This window comes from Taeniopygia guttata, chromosome 4, assembly GCF_048771995.1.
Source record: "Taeniopygia guttata chromosome 4, bTaeGut7.mat, whole genome shotgun sequence".
NCBI lineage: Eukaryota > Metazoa > Chordata > Aves > Passeriformes > Estrildidae > Taeniopygia > Taeniopygia guttata.
In genome coordinates this window covers 27600514-27622332 of record NC_133028.1, presented here as the reverse complement: position 1 = coordinate 27622332, position 21819 = coordinate 27600514, and the positions used below count along the sequence as shown (strand labels likewise).

The window sequence follows — 21819 nt, the reverse complement described above, 5'->3', positions numbered from 1 at the left end:
AAAGATTTTTTAAACATTTTTAAATAACCATCATGGAATCAAATGTCATGAGACACAAAAAATAATTAGTGTTTCCAAGAAAATATCAAGAGAAATAGTTTCTTTAGTAATTCCATTCCAGATGAAAGAGTGATATATTAACACTGAAGAACTGTATGATAACTGAGCCCTGAAACTACTCAGTAAATCATTTAACAGAGTTTGGCAAATAGTATCAGGAAATGCTTAAAAAAAGTCTCTTCTCTTCAAGATCCAAATCACTGCATATGAGCCTGAGGTACTAAAAAAATCTTCATGTTACCTTTATTTATTGTAAAGGAGAACTATTACAAATTTGATTTACTTTCAAGTTCCTAAAACTTTTTCTTTGATTTTATGATTAAAATAAAAAAATTGATTTAAAATTTATGTCTTGTATCTTCTTGTTTTCCTGTTTTCTTTTTCCCAAAGTTCAACAGTTGATCACATAGCCAGCTTCAGGAGCTGGCATATAAATGCAAGGTGCAGCAGGAAGTGGCATAAGTAGTTCATTAGGTAATCTCTGATCCTCTACTCTTTTAGGGTCAGATATTTATACTAAAGGGTATTTCAGAAACCAGAACTCTTAAGGTGAGATTGAGATTCTTGTCCCAACAACTTCAGTAAGTCTAATGAGTTCTTTGTAGAGATGCCCACTTCAATGTCAAGAATCTCATGAAAAGGTGTGGTTTTGGTCTCTCAAATCTTTGCACTGCATTATGAGCTAGGCATTGTGCTTTACTTCTTGTTGTAACAAGTTATGCTGCTGACATACAGCAGTTTGTTCAGCCACAAAGGGTGGGGGGGGGGAGAACCTCAAGTACGTCATAAATTATTTAGTAAATATATCTTGAGGTGAAAGGTACATACAGAATGCAAGATAAATACACATCTTAAAGGGAAAATAAAAAGAAGTGTTACTTGTCAACAGCTTGCAATGTGTACTGTTAACAAGTATAATCCAATCCTAGCTGGATCTTCAAAGACTGAGGTCATTGTCACAAGCACAATTCCAGAAACTTCTTTTGCACTACTCCTGAAAGCTGTTTAATGTAAATATTCTTCATGGTAAATCTTATTGTTATTGCTTTGTAATGGCAGCATTTTCCAGTGTTGCCCTTACCAGTTCTAACAGCATCCTCTAGGTTTGAAAACATTTAGCACTAAACCGTGTTGTATGAGAAACACCAAATAGCACCATGACCAGGGAGAACAACTGTCAAACATGTCACAATATTGCCCTCATATACTCATCTTAAAATGTGAATTCTGATTGTATTTATATTCTGCTGCTGTAAATTAGTTTTCTCTAATCAATATGAAAAGTTGATTTTTTATTACTTTTTTATTACTTTTCTCTTTTCACAGAGCTTTGCTCAGGCAGCCATTGGTCCACTACTGACATTATTCCACTGAAAGCACATTATTGTTTAATAAACATGAGCTGCCAGAAATCGTGGATTTGCACAGAGGCTTTGGGAAATCTGTGAGTGGGCTTTATTGTATGTAAGACACACTGCACAAAGAAACACCACTCAATGAGCCAAAACTTAAGATCTTAAAAGTCTCTACATTTAAGCTAGCAAATGCTTTTTGAGAATCTAGATCTCTAATATTTTCTTAATATGAAAACCTTATTTGAGGGACAGTTTAACTTTTTTTCATTCTGAAAAAAAGATGTTTGTTTTTAAAGGTTAAGTAATGATTTAAAAGTTTCTTTCTACAAACACAGAATACATATTCATATTATTTAAACAGACAGTAAACCAAAAATGTTACTTTCCTTTCTGAAACCAGGCTAGATGGGCTGGAAAGTTCCTGTGAAACACTAGAGAATACCACAACATCTTGTCTTTCTGTTCTCTTTTAGCTCCCTGAAATGCTCCTGCATACAAGTCTCCAATTTGCCATTATTCTTTTCTTTCATATACATTTTCAGCTTGTACATCTCTCTGTAACTAAATCAGCTGGTTTTAAGTACATTAGTAAGCAATGTAACAGCGATGGACTCAGTTGAATTTTATAACCCCCTGGAAAGCTGTGAAGTTTTCATGCCCTAACAACAAACCCACACTTCTTTTGGCATTACTTTTCTAACCAGAACTTGTTGGATAGGATTCCAACGGGCAGAGTGAATTCACATTGCAAACATCACCCTGAAATTTGTGCTGGTAGTTTGCATGTAATATGTGCTGGAATAGACAGTATTTGTGTGGTGAAAACAGTTTACTCATTTGGCACAAAAAGATGTGATAATGCCATTCATCAGGAAAACATACAGATGGCAGTTGGATTGTTCATACTCTATATTCTCTCTCTCTCAAGTAAAGTTGTCTTGTTCAGTTTTCATGATGATTCATCTGATGCTGCCTAGTGGGCAACTGTAGTGCTAAAAGCCCTGTGGGACAGAGAACACAGCCTGGCAGGCATTACAGAAGTTCTCTGATGTCCAAATTTAGACTTTCAGTAAAAGCTAATACATTTCTAAATGCATTCTTGTCTATTCTATCTCTCTTTCTGAGATCTCTCTGACATCTTTCATCCTGCTGTCACATGGAAACATTTTATGCTTCTGCTAGAAATCAGTTCATAAATCTCTTTCAAAAGAAGTATAATTCTGAAGACCTTTCTTAAATTCACTGTATCTACTCTCTTCCTTTGTGTATGCTCAGTATGTGATCAAGAAAATCTGTAAGACTTACTGACAGACTGACAAATTCTATCTAATTAGTACTCACCAGATTTAGCCAGGCATCTTCATCCCTTCAAGCAATGTTCCGCCAGTGAAAAATCTTCCCTTTCTCCTTTTAAATACCTGAAGATTTAAATGCCTGTGTCTGAGAGAATCATTCAATGGTATTGTGTCTCTCAACAAGTCTAAAGATAAATCAAACCTGAAGTGGAAAAGTGATGTTATATAAACAGCACAAAAACTGTGCATGATATAAAAAAAAAGTGGATGTACAAGCAAAATAAGATCCAGAGAAAAAAAATGCATTCTGAATGCAATCTTAGGGAAGAAAAGAGACTTTGAAAAAATATTGCATTATAAAAAATCCTACCAAACCATACAAATAAATTACTCATTTAAGACAGATTGCCTTCAGAAGCAGGCTATGAAGACCTGCACTACCAGACTAAATGGGAGTAAAATTTATTTTAAAAAAAACATTTTTTTTCTCCCAGTTAGTTCCAGTTAGGACCTTTTTTTTTTTTAATGAAACAAAAACAGTAACAAAATTATTTTAATACACTGCCATACAACAACTAGATAATACACCCACCAGCCACACCCACCAACACACACTGTATTTTTTCAGTGTCATATGCACACATATGTTTGCTATAATTATGCGAGAAATCAAGCTACAAAAATGGCCTGTCCTTTACAGTACAGGGGATCTACACGAAAGGCAAAATAAAATTCAGTTCTTGGAAGTCCCTGTTTTAACTACACCATCCCCTTTAAGAATTCCCTGTAGTTAAAAAAAAAAAAAAAAAAAAAAAGTTTTTATTTTCATTTTTAAAAGAAACTCTAACACAGGAGCTAACACTGCTGAGTTTTGAAGTGCTTTCAGATTTATGCTTGCCTAAATGTGAAGTTACCCTATAAGTTTTAGAAATACTTGGCTAGACACCAACCACTTACATACATATGGCCTTACTTACATAAGGCCATATAATCACCTGACACTTGTAGCTGCCTCACTGATTTTCCAAGAATTTTAATCCTCTTTTCCTGAAACTATCCCTTTAGTGAGAAAATATGTTTATTCTATTCTTTTTATGTTTGCTTTGCAGACAAACATTTTCATTTATCAAACAGAACAATAATATTTTCCACTTTCAAACATGAAAAATCAAGAGATTTCTTTGTCCAGCAAAGTACAAAGTATGTCTTGTCACATACAAGGCTTGGCCCATTCCTTAACTGTGCACTCCCAAGCTGCTTCTACACATTTAAAAGCCTTCCTATAGAATAATGCAGCTTCCCAGCTCTTTTCTGCCAAGCAGCCAGACCATTATGTCAGCAAGTAGTGCACACACGGTGGGCATGCAGCAGTTCGTGCATTGTGCAAAGAGCAGACCAGAAACAGCTGCTTGATGGTTGGAGGGAACTTCCTATTACCTGAGGTTTGGGTTTTACAGACTGTTTAAATATATAACTAACCTATTCATTTTGTTTAAGTTTCTATTTTCTGTTAGATATAAAATGTGATGAATAAAGTTCCTCATCTCATTAAGCCAACTGAAGTTTTAACTGCAGACTTCAAAGAAAGAAAAACCCGTCTCTTTATTGTTTAAAATATTTCTGACTAGTGACTATAAAACTGGAGCTATTCATTAACAATGATTTTGGTGTCTAGTTTTTTTGCATGTGTAATTTACACTTATATCCTGTATAATAATTAAAGGTTCTAAAGTGACAACTGAATGTACTCAGAAGTGTGTGAACCACAAAATGCGGGAAGTCAGAACAATACTTCAGGGAATTACCTTTACTTAAAAAGGGATTATTGCATGCTTTTCTTACAACAGAATAATAGGTTGAGTTTTCACTGCTGGAGGTCTTGGGTCCACCTTCTGATCAAAGGAGACTGAACTAGAGCACGTTCTTCAGGCTACATCCACTCAGGTTTTTAGTATTTCCAAGGATGAAGACTCCTCAAGCTCTTTGGGCAAACTGCTGCAGAGTTTGACCACCACCATGGTTAAAAATATTATTCCTATTTTTTATTTCAGTTTGTTTTTATTGCCTCTTGTTCTGTAAATTCTTGGCAGTGGTGTCACCTTGAAATTGTATGTATATTGATGGAATATTTGGAAATGTCCACTGTTGCAAAACCACCAGCACAACTCCACTTCTGCTGTACAAATGGTCACTCAAAACATCATTCACTGTTAACAACTAGTTTGTCAAAGCAAATTTAAATTCCCACCATACGCCTACACAAGCACTTCCTACTAATACTCCTGCAAGAGTTTTTTTTCCCTAAAAACCATCTCTCATAACACTTCTATACTGTCTGAGGTTCCAGAAACCAGAAAGGGTTTGTCTACAAAAGGGGTGGAGGGTGGGTGATGAAATAAACTGTGCCTAGAAAGTCAGAGAAAATTCCTAGAAAACAAGTATTACTTCTGTGGCTGCATGATACATAAAGTAGGAGGAAAAGGAGGAGAGCATGAAATCAATGGCTGGAAAGAGCCACTGACAACTCTGCAAAAACTGCAATTCTGTGATTTCCCACACTTTCCTCCCTCAACATCAGCAAAGCAGCAAAAAGAAGTTACACTGTGTTGCAGCTCTGGCACAGATAGAACAGAAAGTAACTGCTCCAAGCAGCCACTGGCATCTGCTTCCTTTGTCTACATCTAGAGACAGACCTCTGTGGAAATTTTTCTAGCTCAAAATGAGCTGGTAGTTTGTGGGTATGCCAGGCATTTACTGCCCTAGCACTTGTGCAGACAAACTGGTTAAGTCAAGAGCAAAAGGCATAAAACCATGTACATGGTCTTGACCTGTTCTGCTCTGACACAACACAACTGGAGGCCACCAAAGGATGTGTTAAGGAAACTTTCCTGTCTGACCATTCAGAAGCCACTCCGCCAGTTACTCTCACGCCACCCATGCTGGCACTGAGGTCCCTTTGCAGCCACACGTGCCACTCACACAGGCACATCAGGTTTCCCTATTGGCTCAACTCCAGGTTTCCCATAGCAGAGTCTCAGACGTCTGGATCCCTCAAATATTTTAATCATGGTACAACAACAGAATAACAGCTTGAGCTGATGTTGCCAAGAAGGAGCTCCAAAGAAAAACACGGGGTTTTATACCCTCACAGTCAATGTACAGGAAGATCTGGAGATCCTCAGCTCCTGCCATGTCCCTGAGTGCCCAATGCCCTGGCTGGCACCACAGGTCCCTGTGCCCTTTGCTGTGCAAAGGTTGGTTCCTGTTCACGGCCTCTTGTCTGAGGCTCTCACCACCAGAGCTGAACCCGGAGCTGGCACTGCAGCTGCTCACGGAGCACTGAGTGTATTCCATTCCTCAAGAGCCAGAGCATGTCAGGCCAGGAGTCAGTTTCCTAAAAGCACATACAAGTGCAGGAATATTTCTCTGTGTGAGCATAAGTGAGTCCACATTCCTGCCCAACACCCGAAACATCCACCATCTCTAATAATGATCGAAGCTTTGGTGGCCTAGAACTCGGATGCCTCTCATGAGGATTATGCAGATCACGAATGGGAATTGTCCTGTGGGACTCATGAAATTCAAAATCTGACGACAAACCAAAATAAATATAAAGGACAGTTAGTAAAACTCCTGCCTAACTGAAACAGTTATGCATAATAGTATGAAAATAGTTTAAAAAATAATTTTTTGCTCCCTGTTACTAAAAAAATTCTTTATTATTTTTGCTGTGTCCAATATCTGTACTGTTCCACTGAAAACCTCAATGCAAAATTCAGTCCTTAAAGCTTTACAGCCAAACTTTTCATAATAAATAATTACTTGAAAGGTTAGCAGAAAGCTCTGTTTTTGTCTTTTATTTGTACTTTCCTAAAAGTGCAGTTGTTTTGCATTCAAACGTATGTTGCTTTTGGGATGCATTATGTATGAAAGAAGTTATTAAAAACTGTTTACAATGTTGGACCATTAGTTTTGTGCAAATAGAGCTGACTTTAGTTTCTTGCTTGAAAGATTTTTTGACAAATAATGTAGTTGTTAACTGCCAATTTTCTAGTGGGAAAACTAAACATCATTTCAAACTACAATTTTTTTCTCTATCTCATCTGAAAAATTGTTCCCAACTAGTTTATTAAACACTGAATAAATATATCTCCCACTCAGCACATTTACTAAGTCAAGCAGGAATTTAAAATTCCTTTCTTCTAAGGGCCAAGCCTGCAGGAAAACAGGAGATATATGGTCTGCCTGGAGATATATGGATCATCTTCTTCATGATGAGAAACACATTCTGGCCAGAGAATTGAGCTTGTAAAGCACAATAAGCACATCAAACCTTTCTAAAATTCCTGGATGGTACCATCCTGAAACAGAAAGCACTGAGAGTTGAATTTACATTAAATAAAGCATATTATGTCTGTTGTTTCAAAAGAAATAAAAGTAATTCCAAATTTTTAATAATCCAAGATGTGTATTTGTTTGTCTGCAACTTGACTGAGTGGGCAAAAATTAAGAAAATAACTTCTGTTCTACATGAAAGAAAAACAGAAATTGGATGCTGCCTTATTAAAAGAACTTCTTAATCTCATTCAGCACTATCTAACACCTTCCATGGTAACAGTGGAATTTTCAATAATCATCATGATTTTGCTTCACAATTTTTAATTGCCCTTGAGAATCTTCACAGACTTTTTTGCTAAGGCCTAATCCTAACTCCAGGAGCCAAAGCAATGGAACTACAAGATGGTATCTCCACTGCAGGAGAAATAACAGTGTCTTCTCAAAGCATTTAAAGCAGGAATACAGGCGAGCACAGGCAATACTAATGGCACTAAAACAGGTTGCTTTGGAGGGATGCACACAGTTTATAAATGTTCAGAAGATCCTTTCCTTTTCTATAACCTCTAATATGCAGTGGTGATCCTGACCAGAGGACCACTGTACACCAAGGAGCAGCGACCCCCACAGCAGGGAAGCGGAGCAGCTCCCCCAGCTCCATGCTGCATGTCCAGCCTGGCCTTCAAGCCCACACTGGGCAGCACATGCCTTTGGCTGCAGGACAAACCCAACCAGCAGCTCCCACTTGGTACCAGTGACTCCACCTGCACGTCCTTCCCCTGATCTAAAAGTGCAGCAAGCAGGTGGGGTTTTTTTTTAAGATTTAAAGCACTTATTACTCTCTTCATTTAAAACTTTTTTTTCCAGATAATGCTTAAAGATGCTAATGGAAAAGGAACTTTTAAAAAATATATTTAGATATTTAATATGTAAAAACTTTTTTCACAGGTGCATATATATATATTTTGGTGTATATATTTTATTTTAATAGAATAATAATATGAGAATTGTAGGAATAAGATATGCAATAGAAGCAATAGTGGAAGAGAAGGTATAATCCAGTATTCTTTAAACTAAAATGAAACAATAAAAATCAAGTAGCTTAAACTTCTAAGACAAAAACATTGTACAAGTCCTTACTTCAAAACAACAATCAATCTAACTATAGGCATTGTTATTTCTTATGTAAATCACCTTAAAATTGTCATTTCAAAGCAAGACTTCTTAATATAGTCATTCCATGGAGTAACTGTTATTTGTAGTAAGAATTGGTAAAGGCATTACATCTTTCTATTTGGATTTAGAAAGGAGGCCATTGTTGCAAAATGAAGCAGTACCAAGACTGGAGACTTGTTTCATGTTTACTGATGCATATTATCACTCATATGCTTCTGTCTGGGCCAGGAAAGGAAGGCTCAGAGGGTGCTTACAGTTAACACTGTGCTCCCAAAAGGGCTGTGGGCACAGGGAAATCTGAGCTATGGTACAATCTGAACACAATGTATATTTTTCTTTAAGTCACGCCAGAAAGTAGGAAAGCAGCTACATCCATGACTTGCCAACTTTACACCACTGGCAAAGAGGTGATTTCAAGGAAAAGAGGGACTCAGTCCCATTAGTATCAATCAGTCCCATTATGTAAATATACATGTAAGAGGTCTTTGAAAAATATACCTTCAGTATTGCTTCTTCCTTCCCAATAATTACTTATTCTACTGAAACCTCCCTCTACAAATACTTGGTATTTTCCTTACAATGTAAATCTTTTACAATGAGAAAGACTTCCGGATAAAAAAAGGACTATAGGCTGACGCCTTCTTTGCTTCATTCTTGACAGGCAAGCTCTGCTATGCTGTAATTTATCAGCAAATACCTTATTCAGAAACCTTTTGTTCTGATGTATTACTGTTTACTTTACCAGAACAGTTTACTTAGCTACTATGTCTAAGATATGACTCAGCTCTACAATCATTATAACCTGCTTTTAAACCTGAAATCAATTACTAACTATTAATTTTGTTAATGGTGCTGCAGAACTCAAAAATTCTGGGAAACTGTTACCCCCAGAAATCAGTCCTGTAAACACCAGATTTTTCCACTAATCATTTTTATTAAGATGATCCAGGTACCAAGGAAAAAAACCTCTGAGAACATTTTTTTTAATGAAACACAGAAAAGACCTCTGAGATCTTTGACTGATTACCACCTTGTCAATTATATCATGGCACTAAGTGCCACATCCAGTTGTTTGGAACACTTCCATGGATGGTGATTTCACTGCCTCCCTCAGCAGTCCATTACAATGTTTAAAAACAACAAAGAAAAACGTGTCATAGCTTCTATTTCTACGATTAATAATAAATATTTACAGCTAGTCTACATAGTTAACTTTTGGCTTAAATTTATGGCCAGGAATTGAGGTGTTAAATCAGTACCAGCAGGAAGATGAAATATTACAGGAACCATGAAACTTTAAAGAGTGAGCCATACATCAAATCTCCACAGCTAAGAGCCCCATAACACAAACCAAGGAATTTTTAACAAGAAGGCTCTACAGTATGTCACAAAGAAAAATTATGGCAACAGCTTGTCAGGTTAGCAGCTCTCCAGTGAAGGGTAAGCATGAACTGGGAGTAAGGCAGGGCCCCCGAGAGATCTATCAATACCAGCATAGCCAAACACAAATGTAAAACAGATCCAGCCCATCAGCAAACTCATGAAAAACAGTGGGATAAGCTGTTCACCAAAAAAAGGTGGTTTTTTTTTTATTAGAGGTAGAAATATGAAGATAAATAAAATATATTAGGTGATTTTAAAAATACTCTCACATGCATAGGCTTATCACAGTCTTTCGGCCCTTGTGCAATGTTTCCTGGGCAATTAGAAATTGAGGGATGCAAATCATTAAAAAAGATCCCTAAAATGGTTATATATAGTATGACAAGGACAGAATACATCACACAGAATCCTTCTGGGACAAGCTCTTTACAACAGAGCCTCCTGTGAACAAGTGTCTAGCCTAGACTCAGTATGACTGAAACTTGTTACAATTGCATGGACAAATTATGTTCAATATACCTTTGAGTTTTTTAAAAAAATGTTGCATTGCATTTTCAGGAATGGAAAAAAAATTAAATGAAATCTTCTTTTGTCTCTAGATAGAGTATTTGTGGACAACAGCCAAAGACCAGATACTCAATTATTTTCTTCTATGAACATGGTGAAAGAGACATATAGGTGGGAGAAAGACAAAAACACAACGTTCTTTATGCAATCATGCTGAAATGAAGAATCTGAGTGCTCACTTCTCTCCTGTATGATCCTATGCTCCACTGAAAAACATTGGTCTAATGGAGACTAATGGTCTCCCAATTGAACCCTGCCATCTGGTGTCTCTGGCAGAAGTAAAATAAAGGTGTACATTTCCTGTAGCACGTTTGTAGGAGAGGTTGAAAAGATGTGGCTGTGATATCTCAGCCTATGGATAGGCTCTCCCTGTCTCACACAATGTGCTGCTGGTGATGCTACTAATGTTCAAGAAGCAAACAGGACATGGGTTACCCAGTAGGTACAAGCCAAAGTAGAAAAAGAATATTGAATAGTCAGAATAAACAGTAACATTCATTTTGCTGCTAAAAGGTAAACTATTGCAAATAAGGTGATTTAATTAATGGCCATCTGCCAGTGTGATTAAAGTAACTGCTTTGTGTTCAGTTCATGTTCTTTACATAACACTGTAGTTAGTAAAGAGTACAAGTCACAGAGCTTTGAAGAAAAATCATGTATTTCCTATTCTCTTTGATACAAAACATTTGCCAAGTGTTCTAAAACCTCTGAAGGAAGGACACCCATTAGACATGGAAAAAGTGGATATACATGCAAAAACTCTGTGGAACTCCACGAATGACAAATATCTACAACACAAGGAGCAGTTGCTCCTCTTATTCCAAAGAGCTAACCTAAGAAGAGTAAATAAACACGAATTTTGTAACTTTAACAACTTCTTCAGAATTTTAAAAGATTGCTAACTATTTTATCATTATCTAGATTTATTTAGACTCAGCAATTTATCTAATACTAGCAGCAGTTCAATCCAGTAATAACAAATGAAGAGCTTTTCCCTCCAGTTACCACTATAAGTAGGTTGCCAAGTATTTTCTGATTTCTATATGCATTTCTTAAGATATATTTTAATTGACTGAAACTCTAATTGAGCATTTATTATTGACCATCCAGAAATGAAAGGTTTTTTCCAAGAGGCTAGATATCAAGCATAATAAGCTTTTTTCCTTCCTTCTAGTTTGGTTGAAGATTTGATTTTACAATACAGGCATACCTTAATGCAACTATGATGCAATAACTCTAATTTTCCCTTTTTTTTACTTGAATAAGAATGAAGAGCAATAATTATTAAAAATTCAAAGGAACTGCTCCTATTTGGCAAACAATATTCAACATCAAATGTATCTCAATGTTATTTATCTCAGAGGACAATCGTAAAGAGATACAAAACATCCAGCTTGATAGCAAGGATTATATTAGAGAATACATTAGCAAACATTAGAGACTATATAAACAGATACCAACAAAAATTGTTCTTTAAATACCAAGTTAGAATATAGAACACATGTCCAAAATCATTACCTTTTCTTTTGCTATACATTATTTTTAACCAATCAACCTCTACTTTTTCTGTAGACTGAATACATAAAAACTCAGAAAAAATTTGTGAGATATTCAACATAACTGTTAGGCAAAAACTTTCAGCTGAAGGAAAACATACTGATAAACATTAAAAATGCTGACTTATTTGCTTTTTGCACACTTCCTTAATAAGCAAGTTTTATTTAAAAAATAAAAAGCCTTCTTTAATTGAAGCCTTTTCAGTACTTCCTTGGCTATTATTTTGGTTTCTGTTCATCATTCAGTTACAGTTCTGCACTAAGAGCTCCTGCACTTTATCTCTTTAAATTTAGTACTTCACCCTGTAAGTGCATTGCTCTTTGAATAATTACAATTTATATTAATAGGAGCACATTTTCCAGTGAATATTTAGCTATTCTATAAATCTGTAGATTATATGCATCTCTCCTACCAAGCAACAATGGCTGAAGGAAAGAGTCTGATCAGTCCAAGTTTTCTCTTCCTGAAGGAAAGACAATTATGATTCATGTCATATCTGGAGCTAAGTTACTTTTTAAAGCTGGAGTAATTTAAAATAATACCTTCTTGATCACATTTATAAGTTTGTTTCCTTGCACACATAGAAGCATTCAGCTATACTTTAGAATCTACAACCACATATTATCACATATGGGAAAAGGAAAAATACGATGAACATGAAAACAGGAAAATGAGAGACTCCATTTATTAGTGTTTCCAGGATAGTCAGTTCCACAGTGTCAAAGTATTACCAGACTTACCAAACCCCAGAAATGCAGCAGCATTATTGCAATTCCTTAGAAACTTAAGTCAGGCCACAACACAGATAACACTGCGTGCTTAAAATTCACAGCTTAGAGTCCTCCTAACTGTAGGATCCAATTACCATTCTGTTAAAAAAAAATAAAAAAAAGGAATGAGGAGCAGGGCTTGCAGTATTCTGTTAAATCACAGCCAGTTTAACAGAAGGAAATGAGAAAACAAGCACCTCCTATACAGCAACCCATTGTTTGTGTTTCCCCTTTAAGAATAAAATATGCAAATCAATCCAGGGCAGAAAAGTGATCCTACCCAGCAAGAGACAGGGCTATTGAAAACTAAGATGATCCTGCCCTCTTCCTAAAAGTCATGCCACAATGAAGCAAAGAATTCTGTTGTCTGTAGGAACAGAAGTGATGTGCAAGAATTATCCTTGTATCAATAATCTAACAGAGAGATTGTTAAATAAAAGGTTATTCTACCTCTCCGTCTTTCATGTTAAAAGCAAGCAACTACAACAACCTAAGAATTTCAAAATGTAAAGCTGTGCCTGGTGTGGTCCGTGACAGAAGAGCATCCTTGAACTTTTCAGCTGAAGACTGCAAATGGCTGAATGTTAAAAAGTGCCTAGATTGCCCTAGTAGCTGCACACTGACTGTGCACAAAAGCAAAATCTGAGACACTCTAAAGATACAGATTACAATCAAGGAAGAACCTTGTGATTTTAGGCACTCCTGGGTTAGGCAGTAGCTGCATGAGCTGCGATCTCATTTTTTGACTTAAGAACCTGAATTCTCCATAAACTTTGTCTTAGGTATTTAAGTCCCTTATTGGATCAAGCCCATAAACTCTCTGTCTTTACCTAAGTATTTTAGATCCTATTATGTTTTGCCTCCCTTTTTATTTTTAATGAGATCTAGTTAACTATTTATCCTGTGTGAGATCATTTTTTCTCATACTAGTGCACACATAATTACCATGTAACTAAATAACATACTATTGGGCTGGTTTCTTTCAAAAGAACTGAGAATTCATAGCTCAAATTTTCTCAAAGGGAATTAAGATCCCTTGGAAAATTCATACTGCAGTGTTGTACAGTAATGCTAGAGACAGTGGTAGCAGTCTAGCTTTGTTCAGTTCAAATTAACTTTTGAGACCAAGCTGCAAGTGCAGCTTTGTGGCCACTCATAACTAAAAATTACTCAAAGCCAACTTCTGCCTACCACTGTGTTGCACAAACAAGGGTTAGTGTTTGTTCAACTGCAGTGATGCTGAGCATTTTTCCATTTAAAAATCTCTCTGCTGGAACTATCTCACTAAAGCCCCAAAAGTCTACTAAGCAACACAGAACAAACTGAATCAAAACAAAACCAACTTGGTTTTGAGCATTATTTCTTAGCCAGGGCTGAAGTGACTCAAACATCAAGCATCAATTTTAATGACTTTTAACTATTTTAGGAAAAAATAAATACCATAAAGCTGAAGCAAAATATTTTTATTCATGGATGAAGAAGTAAAAATGTTTTTCTAAATAGATCTACTTCTAGAAGTTGGAAATTACTGTGGATTCGCAAGAAAATATTGATTTTCTCTAATATGAATATATCATTACTAATTTTGCATACCATGGTTTTTATGTGAGGAGAGCTCAAAGCCAAAATTGCAAGGTCCTGGTTGCCGATTCAGTAGAAATTTGGAAGTAGAAATTTGGAAGTAGAAATTTTTTTAACTGCAGCTACAGACACACAGCAGGAGGCTATTGCTATGGAGCCAGGAGCTGACCTTTGACAAGAAATGGATTTCCCAAAATCACTTTCTTGTTCTACAACAGGGACTTTGCAGATTAGAGACATGTGGGGACTAGTCCCATGGTAGAGCTATTCTGGAAATATACACAAACCACTAGTGCTATCTTCATGCATATTTGGAAAATGCTTCTCACGAAAACTTACCCATGTTTTGTCAGATTATCTGAATAAATACTCTTCTACAAAGCACTGCCTTCCTGATTGATGGGTAAGGGTAACTTTTTTTTTTTTTTCCTTTTACATTGAGAAAATGTTGCACTGGAAAATTTAAACTAACAGTAATAGAAACTGCAAATTCATTTCACATATGCTACCTTGGTCACCAACTGGCATGGTAAATAAGTAACAATTTATAATGTGCAGCAATCTGAAGCCATTCCCCAGCAGTTAACACATGGAAGGCATGACTATGTATGAACTGTTTGCAGGTTGTTATGTTGCACACTTTCCTTCTGAAACAATTACAAAAATATTATTAGAGAGATACCAAATGTCTCAGAGAAGTATTTGGTTTTGCCGGTTTCTTGTGTATGGATCTTTAAAAAATAATAAAATGGTATTCAACAAAAATTTTATTAGTAGTAATAAGCTTATTTCCCATGAGAGGATTCAATTTCAGCTCAACTGGTCTTTTCCCATTTAGAGCAATCACCAAAGGTATAAGCACGGCCTGCTCTGTCCTTCACTGGATCCGTCTGAAGTGGAACATGCCCAGTTCAGCTAAAGCAGTGAGAATGGCAAAACAGCCATTTAGGAGTGAAAAGCAAAAGGTAATAGTTTAAATAGTCACCATCTCTGCGAAGTCCCCAGGGCCATGCATGGCTTGCAGAGGCAGAGCAGCAGCCATGAGCACTTCCTCTCTGGAGTGATACTAAAGGAAGCTCAAGGCGGCTAAACTTGGATTTTGCTGCTTTCTCTCCCCACCTAATTTTGGTGACCATGGAAGTAGTGGCTAACATGCCTCTCTATGGCTCCATGGGGGTATGGATATTTTGCTGCACTGGCAGCAGCTACGTTCCCTGTCAGTCCTGCGTGTTGGGTATCCTAACCTGAGCATAGGGTCAGGATGCCTTATTCCTGCTGTCTTTCATACGAAGAAGTTGTTCCCTCTCCTTCTCACACTTCTCCAAAGTCTTCTTCCCTAAGTGAGTTTGTATTTTTTCCAAGGACCTGGGGAATATTTCAACAGTGGTCCTCATGACTTTGCAGCCGCTCCTTCATTGCCCTGCTGAGATTCACATTCACTGTGTAACAATGACTGAGAGTAAGGAGAGGACTCAATAGCTGAAAAATCTAGGCAGCAGTTTGTCAATTATTCTTCTATTTACTAACTTGTTTCCTACTGATTAACTGTTTTCCGTTCTTCAAACCGAGTCCAGTCCCTTGCTGTAACATCTTAGTGCATCAGGTAATCCCTGTCCTGGCATTAACAAGCACTGTTTGACAGCCGCTAAATCCTCCCACTGTTTCTCAGAAGCCATCCCATAATCTCACTTCAGATTCTCAGAAGTATTCTCCTAATCTAAATTTCTTTTAGTCATTTACTTCATAATTTTTCACATGTGTCACTTGCTATCTGTTCTCATAAATCACTTACATAGGGCAACCATGTCCCCTCTCCATCCTCATTTTGGCAAGACAACAGGGGAGCAAGCATTCCTCCAATTCTTGTTGTATGGTAAATCTGTTCCAATTATCTTCTTCTTCCTTCAGTTAGTTACGCTTCCTCTTTTTTTACAAATAACCTCATCAGAACTGTCTGTTGTGTGACTGTTCACCAGAGTCACACAGAGCACAGTGAGTAATTCCTTATCTCAACAGTAAAAAAAAGTCTAGGTTGCTATCAGTTTTTTTATAGCCTCCTGTTCTTTCTCATCTTCTAGCATTTCCTGTTAATAAACTCTCAGGATCTAGCAATAATTTTCTCAATATATGTACATGGTTTGGCACTCACATGACTACAATTCTTTCATATCTACTACCCCAGTAGTCATGCAGGTCAGTTTCTTTCTGTCTGTCATTTTTCTCCTCAGTTTATTGACATCACTTTTTTACTTGCTGCCAAAGCAAAAGAACAATTTCCTGCCTTTTTGTGCCAGGGTCACTGATGAAAATATCAAGTAAAATTAGTACTAAAGCTGATCCTCAAAAAATGCATATGAAGTGTGTTTCCAGAAGCTCTTCATGATCCATTTCCATAGGCTTTTAAAAGGATCTTTAGGATCTGACAACTTTTTAGCAATTCCACCTTACTCTGTTTCAGTCAAAATTCTCCATGTGGCTCATTACATCATCTGCTTTACTCAAGTCTATAGAGATGAGAGCCTGAGCACTGCCCGTCTGCAGAACAGAATTTCCATTACAAGAACAAAAGCAGACTTACTTAGGTTGACTTTAATCTATGTTATGTAAATTCAAGGGTTATGGGTTATGCTATTCATGTTAGCTTTACATCTCTCCTTAGTTTTTCACTTGAAAATGTGCTTTACATCCCTAATGTACTATTGAGGTAGCTTAATTGTCTATACTTGGTGAATGCCTTTTTCTTCCTTCTTGTAAGCAATACTTGCTTGCTGAGCTACAGCCAGTGTCCCAGATTTTTTCCCAGATCATCTGGCGGTCATGGCTGTCAGTTCTGTCACATTTGGAAATTTATGTGCTCAGCCTCCCCTAGTTGAGATTTTATGTCTTTAGATAAAATCTGCTCAAAAGTTTCATTCCTTTTATACACTCTACTTTTAATCCCCGAGGTCAATCTTTGTCATTTGTATTTTTAAGACAAGTATTTCTGCCATCATCATCATCATCAAAGTGAGAGAAATCTCATTTAGACAAATATCAAAAGTGTCATTGGACCTACTGAAAACAAGTAGTCTCTAATTGGAGAGAAAAAAAAAAAAATCAGTCCCTAACATTGGTATGTTAAGACTCAAAACTGTTTTTGGAGATGAGAAGAGACTTCTCAGCACCACAGACAAACTAGGATTCCGGTAACTGGGAAAGAAGAAAGGAGATGAGCATCTCCTGGGTTCTGGGTGTCACTGCCCCAAATCCAAAATCACCCAGCAGGAGCAAGCTCCTCAGGGTTCTTTTCACAAAGTGGACAGACACCTCCAAAACTGTAATTGAACCAAAAATGAGGACACAGAACCAGAGAATCATTTAGGTTGTAAAAGACTTTTGAGATCAAGTCCAGCTGTTAACACAACACACTGCCAAGACTACTGCTAAACCACATTCCTAACTGGTACATCTACATGTGGTTTAGACCCCTCCATAGATGGTGAGTCCATCACTGCTCGAGGCAGCCTGTTCCAATGCTTGACCACCCTTTCAGTGAGGAAAGTTTTTCCTATAGCTAATTTATACCTCCCTTCGGGTAACTTGAGGCCATTTTCTCATTCTATTGGTTGTTTCTTGGAGGAGAGACCAACCCCTACCCACAGAGCATTGATCAAAATATGAAACCAAACTTGTCCCAGTACTGAGCCCTGGGAACCCCACTAGGGCCTGGCTGCCAAGTGGATGTCACTCTGCTCACCACTACTCTCTGGGTCTGGCCATGCAGACAGCTTTTCAGCCAGGAACACTGCACCTGTCCAAGCCATGAGCAGCCAGTTTCTCCAGAAGAAGGCTGTGGGAAACACTGTCAAAGGCTTTACTAAAGTCTAGGCAGACCAGATCCAGTCTGTCCCTTATCCACCGGCAATTGCCATACTATTATACTATGAAGAAGAATTCAGATTTCACACTGAAGGGAAATCCCAATGAGCACTTGACTATTTGTTAATTAGCAGCTTATTTAGACAGCTAAAAACTGGTTTTGTGCAGCAGAAGTCACTACATTTAACAGATTTCATACAAATGCTAGAATTCTTACCTTTGCCAAAAGAAAAATCTAAAATAAATCTTGTTAATTTAAAATTCTTTCCTTTTGGAAAGACTAGTCTCTGGGATGAACTCTAGTACCCTCAGCTGCTCCTTGTAGGACTTATGTTCCAAACCCTTCACAAGCTCTGTTGCCCTACTCTGGACTTGTGCCAGCACCTCAATGTCCTTCTTGTAGTGAGGAGCCCAGAACTGGACCCAGTACTTGAGGCATGGCAGCAGCGCTGAGTGCAGGGGGACAATCACTGCCCTGGTCCTCCTGGCCACACTACTGCTGACAGTCTAGCCCTGTTCAGCTTACCGTAACTACCTTCTGAGACCAAGCTGCAAATGCAGCTTTTTGACCACTCCTAACTGAAAAAAAAATTCAAAACCAACTTTTGCCCACCACTGTGTTGCACAAACAAGGATTAGTGTCTGTTTTACTGCTCTGATGCTGCGGATTTTTCCATTTCAAAATCTCTCTGCCAGATCTCACTAAAGCCCCAAAATTCTACTTAACAACCAAGAAAACCTGAAACAAAACAAATCATAGTTGGTTCTGAGCATTATTTTTTAACCAGGGCTGAAGGAACTCAAGCATTATCAGCTAAGGTCTTCAAAAGCCATTCAAGAATTTTAAATATGGCTTGATATTGCCTTTTTTTTTTGGAGAGTTTTTTTTTCCCTAGAAGAAATTATATTTAAGTGTTTTATGGTAGAACAAATAGTTTTCAGGAATATTATGCTTTTCTAAGCATGACTCTTATTTGCCTAATCTTTCTCTTATTAATTTTATTTTGCCTCTGCTACACATATCTTTGCAAAAAGTTACAATAGCTGGGTAACTAGCATTTACCTTCACAGAAAAAGAGGAGAAACAGCCAGAAAGCCATTATTTCTCTTAGAATACAACCACATCTTTTGGGTTAACTACTTCTTCATAGGGTATATGCCTAGAACCTGTAAAAATGGGGCTTGGCTCCAGATTTCCAGTATGTAGGCATTAATTTTTAGGTCCACTGCCTGTTCCCTAATCTGGGTTGGTCTTGCTTTACTTTGTTTATACTGCTGCTAATTTCTGAAGACCTTGAATCACAATAATTGTCTTAATTTAACTAAAGTGGGATCAAATACAACTTAAACCACTGTTTTATTGTCATCTCATGTAGGTTAAACACACTACTCATACAAGGAATTGCTTGAAAAACATCCAACCAATACCTTAAAAAGCATAAGAAAGGAATTACTCCTACCTCACTATACTGAAGGCACAGTGCTCTGCAGGTACCTTTCTGAATGAGAGCCACCAATGTCCATCACCAGCAGTACAATACTGCTCTACAGCAGAAAGGGAAAGGACAGTCCCTGAAGTCTTTCTTAGAATGGCCCACATGAACTGCACAAGGGCAAGGCTTTGCTGTTTTAAAATATCATTTATCTGACCCTACAAACAGGGAAAAAAAAAAAAAAAAAAAGGTTTTTTGAGTGCGCTATTTTAATGGAGTGGTGGTGGAGCTGCCTGTTATCTAATCTTGAAAATGTCTTTTTCCCTCTCTTACATAACGATCACATCCTGATGGTAACACAGTAAAAATGTTGAGATTTGAAGGCTTTTTCCTTGTTTAGTTAAATATGCCAAAGGTGGAATAATACACCAAAACCAAAGCTCAGAGAATCAACGGTAGTTCAAAGACACAAGAGTGTTAACATTGGGTAACTTCACAGTCTAATGAGGCCCAGTATCATTTCCAACATGGATAAAAAATAATGTATAGAGAATAAGGACCAGGTGAATATATAGTCTAGCTTTTTTGTAAATAATCTCCCAGATACCAGACGTTTCTACAACTGGTGAGAGCAATAAAAAATGTCAGGCTCCCTACCCATCTATTCATTCATCCTACTTCAAATCCCTTGTTTCACTGTTTCAGTTTTGCAGGGAAAGATAATGGGGAAAAACCTCAATTCTTCTGCTCCAAGATGTTAATGCTGGCAAAGCCATGAGTATTTTGTGCCTTTACACTGGAAATTATGTAAAACAACTGATTGCATTGATTGCTTGAATCACTAATGTATGAACTTTAATAGGAATCATTGGAAGTGGCAATGGTGGAAACATGTTTTAATTTCTACTGTTTTAAATTGTTTCATCAGAGGACAGCTTTACTATTCTAATTCTAATCCCACAAACCCTTGGGTTTGTCCTGTTTTATTTGTCTTCTGTATTTCCACAAGTAATCTAATCTGGAATGCAAAATAAACTACTGTTTAACAGTGCTTCTTTCAGAGAAGTATTTTTGCCCAAATTGGCTAACTCAAATTCTTTGTGAGGGGTCAACTCATGCTTGACATGTCCACACCAGAATCCGTAATCCATTAAAACCATTCATAATAATTCAAAGCAATCCTCAAGATCCCATCACAACTCAAGTTCACACTACAGATATCTACTTTACTTTGATCCTTAGATCAAAAATTTCCTAACTCACTCAATTTTTAAATTAATTACTGTAAGAGACCATCTTTCCTATCCATATTTAAAATATACCCATGGTGCCCTCATGCTTCAATTACCATAACATCTTTTTTCTTTGACTTTAGGAACTTGAAAGCCACTGGCAAAGGATGAAGCTTTGAGTAGCTGAGGTCAGACAAAACACTTGAATGTAAATCCAGATGTGTCTAGTTATTTCCAATCATGCCATCTTTGCCTACAGCTCTCTTAACAACCTTTAGCATCATCTTCCAGCCTGCCATACATGGAACACAGCTGAAGATGTATATAGCTTTGCTCCTTTCGTACAGTCATATATTAATTTTCCTGTTGTGCAAACTTTGCTTGGAGGTTTTAAAGGTACTGCTATATTTATCTCAAACGTCTGGATATATGACAGCCTTCTAACGTTAAAAAAAAAAATAGGCACTGTAACAATTATAAATACATAGCACTTATGCAATAGGCTTCAAGCTTCCTTTAGAGGCTGGCGTTCACCTGGAAAGCCTAAGCATTTCCCACTGGGACTACTTTAGGCGAAACCGATCAGGTGCTTCCCGCAGATCCCGCCTCGGTAGCACACTGGCGGGGAGCGCGGCTCGCTGCCCGCCGGGCGCGTCCGAGTCCTGCGAGGGCTGCGAACACTCGGGGAGAGAGGGGGGGAAACAAGCCCTAAGGACAAAGAGCTTTTCCTTAACCTTGTAACTTTTATCTTATCGCGTCCTCCATTAAAAGACTAACAAAGAAGGAAGAGGGGCAAGCCAAAGCGGCCCAAGACGAGTGCGAGCAGCAGCAGCAGAGGGCGGCGGGCGCCCGCCGGGTGATGCCTCCGGGACCACGGCAGCTACAGACCCCCGTTCCCCGCTGCAGAACCCTCTCCCGGCCCCGGTGACTCTGTCCCTCTATCCCTGCCTCCCGCACAGCCCTGCTGGCGCCCGACCCTCACCACGGCAGCCGCTCCCCGGAGTCAACCCGCAGGGCTGTCCCTCTCGCCCCGCCAGCCGGCCCGGCCCGGCCGGGGCGCTCCCCCCTCCCCGGTGCCGGGCGGGCCGCGGGGGGTTCCGGCACGGCCGCCCCGAGCCGGGCGTTCCCGGACGGGCCCGCCCCGTCCCCCCACGTGACCCCGCGCCGTTGGCGGCGCGCGCGTGGAGCGGTGTTTTGTAACCTCCCCCCGCCCCCTC

At 38.1% G+C, this 21819-nt stretch overlaps 1 protein-coding gene across 1 annotated transcript in view; it reads right to left on the bottom strand.

Annotated features, from left to right (window-relative positions):
• Window positions 1-21734, bottom strand: part of TRMT9B (tRNA methyltransferase 9B (putative)) — a 110804-nt gene extending 89070 nt beyond the window's left edge. Inside the window, exons 1-3 of the mRNA XM_072928204.1 lie at window positions 21585-21734; window positions 19398-19588; window positions 12469-12597 (exon numbers count right to left, since the gene is read on the bottom strand). The gene's annotated coding sequence lies outside the window, so the exon portion shown is untranslated. The remainder of the gene's footprint in view (window positions 1-12468; window positions 12598-19397; window positions 19589-21584) is intronic.
• Between the last annotated feature and the right edge of the window lie 85 nt (window positions 21735-21819).